This window comes from Melitaea cinxia, chromosome 1 (genome assembly GCF_905220565.1).
Source record: "Melitaea cinxia chromosome 1, ilMelCinx1.1, whole genome shotgun sequence".
NCBI lineage: Eukaryota > Metazoa > Arthropoda > Insecta > Lepidoptera > Nymphalidae > Melitaea > Melitaea cinxia.
In genome coordinates, this window is record NC_059394.1 from 189,043 (window position 1) to 202,717 (window position 13,675).

The following is a 13,675-nucleotide window of genomic DNA, read 5'->3' on the forward strand; positions in this document are numbered from 1 at the left end:
ATTATTTATATCCGTGAATGTGTGTGGGTAAGAGAGACATGGACTGAAAGATAGAGAATTATGCGTGTAATTTATTCATAACCAAAAAATCATCTCGAATTCAACACTAACTATTCTAGTTTTCAACATGAAACTCAGCGGCGTGTAATAAATTGTAACAGTAGTCATGATTCAATGAGAGCTCGCCGGCAGCTCGCTCGCTGCAGATAAATAATGCATGCATGTGAGGACGAGAAACGGCGCGCAAGCGATGAAGCTGCCTTTTTACATTATACGAGTACATCTTAACCCACTTCTGCCGGAGTGGTCGGATTCGTTACTGGGATTTCCGCTTTAATAAACGTGAATTGTGGGCGTCGCAGCGCGCCTCGAGGTAGCCCGACGTATGGAAATCAGACTAGTAAGTGATAGAACACCTCGCGCTGAACCTGCAGTTTGAGTTTCATTGTGCAAAATATTATATTTGTTCGTCTTTACGTATGTTAGATAAGATTTCTTTACCTTTTTGTTTGTAATTGACAGATCCTGAAACTACTAAACCAGTTTTAATGCTTTGATTACTAGTCGGCGTCGTATAGAAATAAAGTTGAGTTTGAAACTTATTGTCATGAAATAAATTGGGACTTGGGATGTTTTAGAAGAAATTTCAAGACGCTTACAACAGCACGAAATATGATGGTTGATCTTCAACCCTTTATGGGGTAGATATTTCTGCAGATACTAATTACAATGTCCTAGGGAATTTCTTTCCAAATACGTGCACCGTTTCGACAATGAGCTCAATCATGCATCTGACTACAGCAATAATTAGAATATCTTACGCCAAAGAAATATTTAAACCGGTAATCCTATAGATAAGTCATACAAACAAACAAATCGTTCCACTTTAACATTGCTAATATATAAAAGTATTTAGGTGAATAATAGCGCGATATTCTTTGGAAGTCGATGTAAGAGCTCGGCTCGCGGACCAGACGAATGGCGAACATTACTCAGGCTTAGTCGCACCAAATTCGGAGCATATTTAACTTTCATGCGCTTTCTTGGATCTACATAATTTGTACACGATGGAATTACCCTGTATTTGTGCCGTGTGTGTTTCTTCGCTCCGTGAAAAGCTTTATAAGTGATAAAATATGTTGTCTTCGGAAAGTTTGAGACTAAATCACACTTGATCCCTAACATTAATGTTGTGTTCCAGATTCTGAACTATAACAACGTAACAAGTATCACGTTTCACGCAAGAAAACAATCTACAATATAAATAAATTTTATTTAAAAAAATTGTTCAAGTAACTCGTGCAGTGCAAACTTTCCTTCAGTCGTACAATACCACTGACGGCGGCTCCATCACAATCTTTATTTCCAATAAATAAATAAGCTGATTATAATATAGACCAGTTATTATATTCCGCGCTGACGACAATGCCCTCGGGGTAACCTCTATTGGTTTATGGAACAATTCTGCGAATTGGTCGAAAGCTTTGAGAACGTATTCTATTCAAGAGAGTTCTCGCTCGCGAATGAAGTGGAATACCAAAATTCCGATCAAATTCCGGGCTCTATCTATTGTGAATTATCATCGCTCTAACAACAGCCTCTACAAATAGCGCTTCATTATAAAAATGTATAAATAAAATATAGCTTTTTACCAATAAATAACATTTTCTGAGACAATACGACGTTTTGTTTTACAACATTTAAGAGGAAATTTGGAATCGAGATTAAATGCTAAATTAGATTTTTTTATTAAAAAAATATCTGTTTATATTTTAATAACATCAATATCCTTAACTTTTTCGACTGTGTCGAGATATACGACTCTAGACGACGGTGTTTGCAAAGTTAAGAAATAAATCATTTATTTATTAAAAAATTGAAATTAAGAGATTTGTATTGAAAAGAAATGAATACATAAAGCTTTTTATTCGATGTAAGATTATATTAGTACCTAGCTATATCTGTGACTTCGTAAGCGTGGAATTTAACAAAACAATTTTTGTTCAGATCGCAGAGCTGTAAAATACATTTTTGTAATAAAAGTAGCCTAAGTTACGCCTTATTAAATCAGATATCTGCCAGTGAAAATCCGGTCAAAAAGGTCCCGCCGTTTCAAAAATTAGCCAAAATTGTATAAAATCTTTTTAGTATATGTGCATATGATGTATGTAATATAGGTATGTAATTTACTAAAAAGCGGTTATTTTAATATTACAAACAGACACTCCAATTTTATTTATTTGTATAGATGTATAGATTAATATAATTATAATTATTATAAAGATGTGTGGATTTAGTGAGCCCTATTTCATGCAAAATATTACCAATTTACCTAACTGCGGAATTTTTTGCCGATTATTCTCTGCAGATTCTGAAAATAAATAATTAATTACAGTTACTTAACTTACAATAAGTCTTTATTTTACCTGTTAATACGTTCACGTTGTTTAAATGGTTAATGTCTCGTGGACCGATAGTTGTGTTACAGTACAATGTCACGTCGCTTTGTATAAGTGTTCGCTGATAACATCAAGACAATTAATACGTTTTTTGTAGTACTGATAATACAATAAGCAATACTGCTTCTGCAGCAAACGTTTAGTTATCATCCATTTAGTGGTTTGGTTTTCTCTTCCTAATATATGTATTTTAATTACTCTGTTATGATAGATCTATTAGATAAAAACGTAGCAATAATAATTAATAGACACGAAAACATTCTCCCCAATAATACAAATATATACAAAACAACCTCTTTCATAAGTCCGTTAAAACAAGGCTGTGTTTATACGATAAAAGAAGTTTTAAAACTATGCCCGACGAGAGGTATTAAAACTAAGTCCTCATAAATGTCGTTATAGCATTTTGTGCCGTGTCATCAGGCCGTTAGATCTAAAATCGCGGGTCAATTGTTGAAGTGTTACAATATTCAGGACGCGAAGAGGAAAGAATGGTATAATCGAGGGTCGCTATAAATAAGCAATTTCACCCTGCGTGTTGTATCGGAGGATTGGATGCTGGGTGGTATGTAATTGGATGGCTATTAGTTGATTGTAATTCAGCGAAGATGGGAGGTAGACACTGGATATTGAAAAATAGATGGTTCATAGGTTGTATCCCGAAATATACACGTATTTTGACCAGTTACAATGAGTCTGTATATTGACTCTAAATTTTTTTATGTGCTGAGACTGACTCCACCAGATATGTTCGAGATAAGACTAAATTATGAGTGAGGATTAAACTAATACACTATTTTTGTACTTCGTCCCTCTGGCTCGGATATTAATATATCCGAGCCAGAGGGACGAAGTACAGAGTGAGATGTGTTAAGATGCCCTCACTGACTCATGTGATTTGTGCTTTTTTAGCGCACTTGCGCGTGCTTGTCTTACATTCAAAGCGTGCATCCTAACTTCCAATAGGATGTCAAAACTAGGATTGATTATCCACCTTTATACCAGGTTTAAGTTACGCATGTGACAGTGGCCTATTTGATATGTGTTCAAAGCAAGCAACGTCGAAGCGAACGTTTAAGAAGATGACAAATAGATTTTAAATTAAAAACTCTTTGCATATACCAATATGATAATATTAACTCGATTGGATGAGCGTTTTTTTAATTTTTCTTATCACTAGTTCGGCAAGCAAGTGTACGGCTCACCTGATGGTAAGAGATTACCGTAGCTTATAGACGCCTGTAACACCAGAAGCATCGCAAGCGCGCTGCCTATCCCATCCCTAATTCCCCCTAGGAGCTCTGGTTACCTTACTCACCAACAGGAACACAATACTGCTTGAAACCAGTATTATTTAGCTGTGATCATCTGTAAGGTCGAGGTACTACCCCAGTCGGGGTGCTCCATATTTTGAGCAGGAAATTTCTGCTGTGCCCTACCTCAGTTAAAAGTTGGAAATTAAATCATGTCCAATATTAGCTAACGTAATCGCTGTTAGATTTATTAGAACAATACGGGAAGCGAAGTCTCTCGCATCAAAGCTGTAATAAAGACGAAGTATTTAATTGGAAAATGAGATGTTTGCGAAGCGTCAAACGCTTATAAAATTAACTTTGAAAGATAATTTTAGACTTCGGTTCTGGTCGAAGTTCGTGCAGTTGAACGGCGGGTCCCAGTTTGGGCGCCACGGTTCCCTCACTAAGCTCTACCCTCGTTGAATTGAGAGCTACAGTGTCTATTAGGGCGCCGGTCGCTCTCCCGCTGTACCGAACCTTTGACAACCGACCCGTGAAATAGCCTCACTAATAATGTTATATTATTTCCCTCGCACAAAATAACAAAACGAGATATTTCGAACTAACGACGACTAATTTAGATGATTTAGTTTTAGTACAGTTTAATAGACGAAATGTTTAGAGTGGACGTAACGTTCTTTGTTCAATTATTGAAGTTTTTAATCACATTTTCATACTATTGTATCAAGTACATCATGCATATTTAATTGTTTAAAACCGACCATGTTAACATTTAGCGGAAAGCGTATTAAAAATCCCGGGAGAGCGATAAGTAGACACGTCGTGGGGGTAAAAACTTCCGCTATTTTAAATGGAGGTAACACGTGTGAGTTGCTGTTAAAAGCGAAACAAGAGCAGCAGCGACGAGGCGCGGGTTTATTAGATTTGTGTCACCGGCACCGCGCCTGCATGCCGCTGTCTTAAACATGCATAGCGTTTCACTTATGGCGTGAACGACGTTCCCTGAAATGTATAGTTACTTCACCTTTATGAATTTGAGTTACTGGAAAGAGCTCTTAACATTTTTGAATATCATATCAAAACTATGACCGCTTCAGCGGGGATCGAACCCGCGTCTTGACTGACCGTGTCAACGCTCTAGCCAATTAAGCTATGGAACAATGTACTCGCTAGATCGAATTTTTTGATATGATGATTTTTATATTCGGTCTAAGCGACCGTGGCGCCGTCTATAATGAGTTCTTTACAGAGACCCGTAACTATTCAAAGTTTCATATTACAATGAAAATCTTTGACAGGAGACGACACCATGCTATTTTTAATATGTACGATTTTTTATTTTTGTGTTACCAATACATTAGCTCTTAAACTAATAACAAACCGTGATGACCTATAATTGGATTTATTGTTCTAAGCTATCGACTTATACTTTTTAAATATCATTCGTTGTCCTTATTATAAATCAACAAACATATAAATAAGCGTTACTCTACGTCAAGTGAAACGCATCATTGTAAGTGGCTCTCACATATACAATAGAAATGGAGAACATTTTATTCACCGTTCTGTTCTGATGTTAAGGTACGTTATTGCATTCTTTTGATGTCGAGAGAAAGAAAGCTATTTCTTAGAATTAAAATATTAATATAATTCACACAGAGTAGAGTTTGCATTGGTTTTCGCTTTATAAATTATTAAACAATAAATGAAAAATAAACCAGAGAGGATTAGTCGGTATTATCAAGTATTATCCTTTCCGTGTCTGAAAAATATTTTATCGGTAAAGTCAAACGCAGGAGGATTTTTATTATTCTTTTGCCAAACTAAACATTGAGTTTCAAAATGGCTCCCGAGCAGAAGGTGAAGAGGCCGTTATTGACTCCGAGGCGTCTTCAGCGAGTTGGAAGCTCGCCAGGTGAGGTCGCGACAAACGGCGCCTCAGACCTTACATAACGAGGCACTGACAGCAGTACACTTTAAGCGTTGTTTAAAGTGAGGCGGAAACGATACAAGAATGCAGTTACAGTTTATAAGAAATATTTACTTCCTTTAGTATTAGTTACCCGACGTCCGTGTTACTTAATTGTAACTTCACAGTAGCATTGCTCGTGGCAATAAACATTTATAATATTAAATCGTCATATTTAGAAGATTGAAACAAATAGCAACAAATTCAAATGATTGCAATCTATACGCTTGTACGATATTGATTGCAGGGGAACCTGAGACGGCTCTTCCGGTACGCTGCTACGTTGCTACTAATTCCACCCTCATTACTTCTAATGCCTCCCCTTTAACTGCAACATTAAACGGGAATAATTTGATATTAATTGTAACAAGAGAAAATTAATATTAAATTAAATAGTGGCATTAACTTAGACAAAGAAGTATTGGTTGTTGCGAGTAATTATTATCGTTTCCGCCCTTTATATCACGTCTCTACTATAAATGGATTCTCAGTTGCGAGCCTCGGTCGCTTAATTAATACGCGAAGTAAATGAGTGCTTCGTCACGGTGTCACGGCGTCACGCGGCGCGGCGCTGACTCGCTGTCACAAAACAGATTCAATTTGTGTCGCGTTGACACGCTACCGAACGAATTGGAAACACAAACCGTGCTGACGTCGAGATTAGCTCGCTGTCCGATTATCGTTAGCTAAATAAAAATCCGAAGCGAAAAAATCTATTCAATGTAATTTCCTCTTCGATTTCCAAAATAGATTAAACTACTGTTTCGTTATCAATCTGTCGATACGTCGTAGCTTATGTGTTATTAGCTTTTTAATTTTTTATTCTGTATACGATATTGTTTTTATAAGCTGTGAGCTATAACAATAAAACAGTGTACTTTTCAGTAAAAAGGATTGGTGTGATACCAAACCGTTGAGTTTTAAATGATTCAATTAGTTACCGGCGCGAGGTTGTAGTCTAGTTCACATTGATAACGATGAAGGTGCTGGGAGTATTTCACAAAGGATTAAAAACATTACCCTTTAAAAGGATCGACGGATCTTTTGTCTTCGGTCCGAGCGAAGCTTTTAAAGGTAAAGAAACTAGCGCGTTCCTTTTGTGCTGGTAAAATTGGTCGAGTCATTTGCTTTCGCAATACTTGTTAGTTCCCGAGTGATTACTCGGCGCCTCGCCAGCCTCATCTGAGGATGTAATGCGCATGCGCCAATACCGAAGAAGATTCGAAAAAGATTTTAAACACGTTGAAACTGATCGACGATACGAGAGTCTAATAAAGAGCTGCCGCGTTCTATACGCTTCTCGCGTGAAAGTGCAACGCACAAAGGGGAAGGAAAATGGATGCAATTTACGAGGAATTCAAGTCAATGTGAGGGGGGGGGAAGAGGAACGCGCGGCGTTAATACGATACCTGTTCCGTACAGTGCAGAAGTCAATTCAGATTAACTTTGCCGTAGAAGTAAAGGAAAAGATAGTCGGCATTAGGAGGATTCAGAAAAAAGCACGTAAAGTAAACGTAGCCACGTGCGTGTTGTACGTGATGAAATACTTCGCTGCTTAATAAGAAGAAAGCGAAGAGTGTCGTGCGTAATTGTTGTTAAGGTAATCTTATATCTGCACTATCAATTTTGCTTAAGAAAGAATCGACGACTCTATTATTCAAATATATACCCCACCTTATGACAATTTATTCTCTGGATTACTTAATGAATACTAAGTACTTACTTAAACAAATATTATACTTGAATTTTACTACTTGGTATTTTGGTAATGTCATAACAAATATTTGGAGTTGTTAAAGAGCGTAGCGCGATTATCCATGATCCGCGTGTACGGTGGAGGGTCAGCGGAGAGCGCATCATCGCGGTCGAGTTTTTGTAATTGTTTGCTTATTATTTTGAACGTGTTATAAACAGAACTATGCGGAATATGAACTTCGATTGAACCGTGTTATATTTTTCGTGTTACAATTTTTGTTTTGGCTTGTAGGCTTTCAATGGTGTCAAGAGAGAAAAATCAAAATAAAATCAAAATAGATTTATTCAAATAGGTTTTAAAAGCAACTTCGAATCGTCATTTGACAGACTACATTTTATTTTAGCGCCGTTGCGCTGGCGGTTTCGGGTTCGATCTTTGCAGATGGTATACATTTGCATTGGCCATACAGATGCTTGTCGTGGTCTGGGCGTTTGTGCTTGGGTATTGTTAATGACACAGGAGCAAATCCTAGTGGCGGAGGTTGAGTGTGAATCCTTTATTTATTATTTACTAGCTGACTCGGCAAACGTTATCTTGCCGCTAAACGCTATTTAAAAATAGGGGTTGGTGGTAGAAGGGTGAAAATTTAGGATTGTATGTATTTTTTAACGCCAAATCATAATAAAATAAAAAATTAATAATTTATCTAAAAAATTAGGGGTGGACTACCCTTAACATTTAGGGGGATGAAAAATAGATGTTGTTCGATTCTCAGACCTACCCAATATGCACACAAAATTTCATGAGAATCGGTCAAGCCGTTTCGAGAATTTTATATATTAGATTTATTTATTAATTTTTGTTAAAATTGAAACTACCACCGATTCAGAACGTAGATTTTGCAGATAGGAAACCGGTGCTGTGACTGTTGCGCCAATGCGTCGTCGTCATTTGTTTATTTTACAGCATTGTCAGTCATTCTTACGAATAATAAAATTAATTTATGGTATTTTTCATACATTTTTTTTTAAAATACAAATACTAAAAAAAGCAATGTTTTCGTAAGTAATTCACTGGAATTAATGAATCTAGGAAAGATAGAGGAACGCTCTTGTCTGGCGTCGAGTAAGCAGTCGCTTGTATCATTATATTTTTAAGAAAAAATAGGTCAAAAATACTTTAAAAAACTCACGAGGTATTTCATACCAAAATAGAGGACGTACATATACTCGTATAAATTAGTCGAAGAGATGGTACTTATTTGTGCATGTACAACCTACGCATAATCAAAAGCATACGATGTATATAAGAGTCAACTTCTTGTTTTTGTAAATTTGAGATAGTATTCTTTTAATTAACTGTATTTGCAAAGTAGAGCGACAGATAAAAAGGTATAACGCGTTCTTGAATATATTTTATCTATCGGATGTCATATTCGAGCTAAGGAGTCACCAACCCGCCTGCCCAGCGTGGTGACTATGGGCAACACACATTCACGCCATTTTTGGCGTGAACTTGTTGAGGCCAATGTCCAGGTGTGAACTGCAATAGGCTGAAATGATGACGACGATGATGATGATGATAGAACATGGCGTGTTGTATTATGACCGTGAACTTCCTCAATAAGCAAGATTTGTAACGCAAACAGAAATGCAAATATAAAACAACATAAAGTGTATCCTGTAATAGCAATCACAGATAAATTAAAAGTGTCTCGGGAACAAAGGCGCGGACGAGAGATATACCTACATAATGAGAACGGGTCCGGCGCGTGATCTTTTAAAAGATTACATTTACATATTTCTCATTCCGCGCCGAAGTTTTTGTTAACGGACGAACGATACGAGCGCCATTGTTTAGAAGAATGGCGCTGGAAGGCTTACTGTCGGCGAAGGTCGATCTTTAAATTATTAATCTTGTTAGGTTGTTTGTGCACGTTCAATCTCACACTCTATGGAGATTTTACTTAGCTACGAAAGTTAAGCCAGGACGTTCTCTTGATGTTCAAGATGAAGTAGTGTCATTAATAATAAATTACACATCATGCAGATTTTAAAGAAACTCCATCAAGAACCAGTCTATTTAATACATATGTAATATAAATCATCTTATCGAATATACCTGAGAATAAACACATTTTTGTCAATATATTGTATTTGTCAGCAAATGTTATTTCAATTCATATTGTCTGTGTATTTAGCTTTGAGACTTGGCAGTTTATGTTTGAAAATGGTAAATATTAGGTCAGGGAAAAAGTTTCCGTATAATATACCTGTAGAAATCGAAGGTAAGATTTTACATTAATTATAATATATATGTACCATTTTGCTCGATAATTTGCGGCCATCTCGTAGGTAGGGAAAGGATTCCGTTGCTGTAGAAATTTTGGGACTTCTAATTAAAGAACCGACAAGTAGTTTTTGACAGTCCTCTCTTTAAGTTGACATCAGGTTTATCTATAACTATAATAAGCGAAATGTATCGTTGAGATCAAAATTTCCTGACTGAAGAAAATGCTTAAACCAATTTTCTGCTACTCTTACTTGCACTGCATTAGAGACATAAACGTCACAATTGTTTTTCGCGGCTTGAGCCGTATTTTTCCTTTCTTTAAAGTGAAACTTTAAAATATGACATTGACATTTTAATGTCACCTTTTCATGGTATCAAAATCAGCTAGTCATAAACAATACGTCGAATTTTTTTTAAAAACAAAATGTCGAAGCGAAGAAAAAAGAAATGAAAAAAAGTAGCCTAAGTTACTCCTTATTACATCTACAGCTATCTGTCACTGTCCCGTCCAAATCGGTCCAGCCGTTTTAGAGATTAGCCGGAACAAACAGACAGTCATACAAAAATTATATAAAAATGTACGTAATGTACCGTGTATACATTCATATGCAACTAGTAAAAGTGGTTATTTTAATATTAATATGTAACAGACACTCCAATTTTATTTATTAATATAGAATAATTAGCAAATACTTGCCATTTCATAATAGAGTACGATAAGTTGTCCGTTATACACCTCACCACGCAGGCGCCGCAGAGGCTACAGCACGCAGCTGTGGCGACCGCGTACATAGCGGGCCTAATTCCAGCGAATATGTTAATTGATAATGCGCCCAAATAATCCTATTAGTACGTGCCGATCGCGCCGAGTGCGGATTTAATATGGTCCGCAATCCGGCTGGACCGTCCGACCGCGGACACGGCGCCGCGACCGTTACATTGTGATAGCGATCAGTATGTTAGCTACTGCATGCTGAATAAGAACAGGATGGCGCTAGTGCCACGTTTTTGATTAATTGTCTGTGGTTTACAAAGTAATTGTGACAAATATTCATTATCAGAGATTAATTGGAATTAATTAATATAAGAACTATTCGAAGAAACTTTTTCGTCTTTGACAGCACGCTTGTGGGAAGTAAATCTTGATCTTTTTTTTATATATAAAAGTAAAATCCTGGTTAGTTTTTTTTTTCAATAAATATCTGCAAGGTATTATATTTTTTAAGGTCATTACAATCATCTCTGCTACTTGTATAAATTTTTAGTTTAGTTTTAGTCACAGAAAAAAGAATCTTGAAAATCTGAATTTCTAAAAAGCTTCCATTAGCAGCAGACGCTTTCAAATCACGTTCAGAATTTCAAACCTGCCTCAAAAGATTGTCCAGAAGGTGTATTATATAGAGCGTGACATTAAAAGATCAACGATATTCGGTCGAGCGTCACCGACGCGTCAACGTGTGAAATAAACTGACACGCGATTGACGAGGGACGAGCCGTGTGACGTGACCCCCGCGTGACATCCAGCGACGTAACCGATGTCATTTTACACATACTTACACTTTTAATACACGAGATTTGTGTCACGTGAGCCCTGTGTTGACCAAATTTAAGAAATAAGCCGTTCGTGCACGATATGAGCAAACTGTTTACTGGCTAAACTAAAAAATGGCAACAGATATCAGTAGAGGTTGGGAGTAAAAGCTGTAAAATATTTACAAAAACAAAAAAGTTAAATAACGGTAATTCGATAAAGAATCGTTTTAAGAACAGCATTGAACTCTAGTTTGACTTAAATACTTACAGGACGTCGTTTAAAAACATTATTCCACGCTGCGCTCGTCACAGGAACAGAAACAGTGGAGGTGATTACAACAACGTGTAACGTCGTTACGTTACAACTTTAAGATTTTAATACGTAGTGTTAATGAGGAAAGTGGAGTTTTTGTTATTCTAAATTATTCTCCCGTTTCGCGCGGAATTAGCGCTAAAACGATTTAAGGGAACAAAGCGCGATGGCGCTAACTCGCTCTCCTCAACGAGAGCCGAGAAAACAAATTAAAGAATATTTAGTAAGTTTGACGAAGATAAAGCAACATTTTGCTGCGAATACAAATTAACTTATTTTCATTTAAGAAAAAAGGAAACTCGTTCGCTTAAGGAAGCGGAACTTCGTCCGCCTCGCAGCTAATACTTCGTTCTAAGTTTCGTGCACATTATGGCGAATTAAAGAAAACTGATTAAGATTTTTGTAAAACTTTTTATATTAAGCATCTAAAAGGTTAGTTTAGGTTTTATATTGTATATGCTTTGAGTTGTGTACTAATGAGTACCATTAATTATATATATTAAATATACGAAAATAATTAACAATTTTAAATTATCGGAGATAAAGATTTGTTCGCACATGACAAACATTTGTTTTGGCCATATAGGTGTTTGCCGTGGTCTGGGTGTTTGTGCAGTCCTTGTGGGTCTCCCCATCGTGCCACGGAAAGCACGTTAAGCCGTCGGTTCCGGTTGTTATCATATACACCTGATAGCGATCGTTACTCATAGTAGGGAATATACCCGCCAACCCGTATTGGAGCAGCGTGGTGGATTAAGCTCTGATCCCTCTCCTACATAGGGAAAGAGGCCTATGCCCAGTAGTGGGATATTACAGGCTGAAGCGTAAAGATTTGTTCTTGTGGTATGCACAACATCTTAAAGATATTTTATGTCTATCAGGCTGGAAAATATTCTTAATAGCCTTATTTTACAACTAATCTAATTATGTGTTAAAAAATTGTTACATAAAGAAACTAATACATGACTTACGGAAACAAATCTTTAATTAAATCAAAAGAGTCTACAACGTCAACTCAGATAGTTTTATTCAAGAAGGTCACAAGAGCACCGCGGCAAGAGTTACGAGCCAGGCGATAGCCACGAGCCTCTATCTGGTTAACCGAAATTTAATGAAGACGAAATCACGAGCCGAAGGTGCGCTCGGTATAAATTAGTAAGGTTTATGAGGACTTAAGTATCATTTAGCGTCCTTGCCGTCTGAGTCTGACGGATAAATTATCTTTAAAAGTTTTAATATGATTACGTAGAGCGCCGGGACGGTCTTGTAAGAGTAATATCCTCTCTAATACCGTGTCTTAAACGTACTCATACAATGAAGATTGAGAATTTTCTCTTTTGACTATTTTTGTAGGAAATTCTGTTTGTCTTAGAATTCGTGGGAACGTTTCTAAGAATCTCATTCTCATTACAGCCTATACAGTCCACTGCTGGACATAGGCCTCCACAAGTTTACGCCAAAAATAACGTGAACTCATGTATTTTGCCCATAGTCACCAGGCTGGGCAGACAGGTTGGTGACCGCAGGGCTGAGAATTAATACTTGTATTAAATATATAACGTGTTTTGTGCTAAACAAACTAGGTATAAATGTAAGATGATTCAATAAAAGACTGGATTAGCTAGACTGGTCCTTTTACTTTGTACCAAAAGGAACACATATATCTTGCTCTAAGACTGTTCCCGATTAATTGTAGGCACTAAAAATCAATACCGTCTCGTAGAGTGCTTAGTAACAGATTATTTCGACGGGCAGGGCCGTCCCTTTGTAGTACATCACGCGGGTATTAACCTGTCGACGTGACGAATGTAAGGATCGCGCGGGTAGCCCTAAATCCCAGTACATTACTTGGGCCGTGTCCCGCGGTCACGTGGACCAGTCGACGCGTTGATCGAATCAATTTTCATAAATCCCGACTTATATCCTCGACGTGTTCTTTTGTTTTATTCGTTTGTATTGTCATGCTATACTGTAGCCGAACATGACCGTCCAGGAAAAAATCTGTAATTATTTTATCACTTTTTAATACAGTTTAATTTTTAAAATATAACGCGAAAAACAACTTTAAAATTGGTTTAGTAAATCGTTTCTGAAATTGGTATCAACGTTGTTGATTGGTTAATTGATTTGATGGCTCTCGGTGGCGCTAACAGAGCG

General features: G+C 36.9%; 1 protein-coding gene across 1 annotated transcript in view; it reads right to left on the reverse strand.

The window, feature by feature from the left end:
- The window catches only part of LOC123657362, an 82,026-nt gene that overhangs the window by 15,850 nt on the left and 52,501 nt on the right, over positions 1-13,675 (reverse strand). The window lies entirely within an intron of this gene.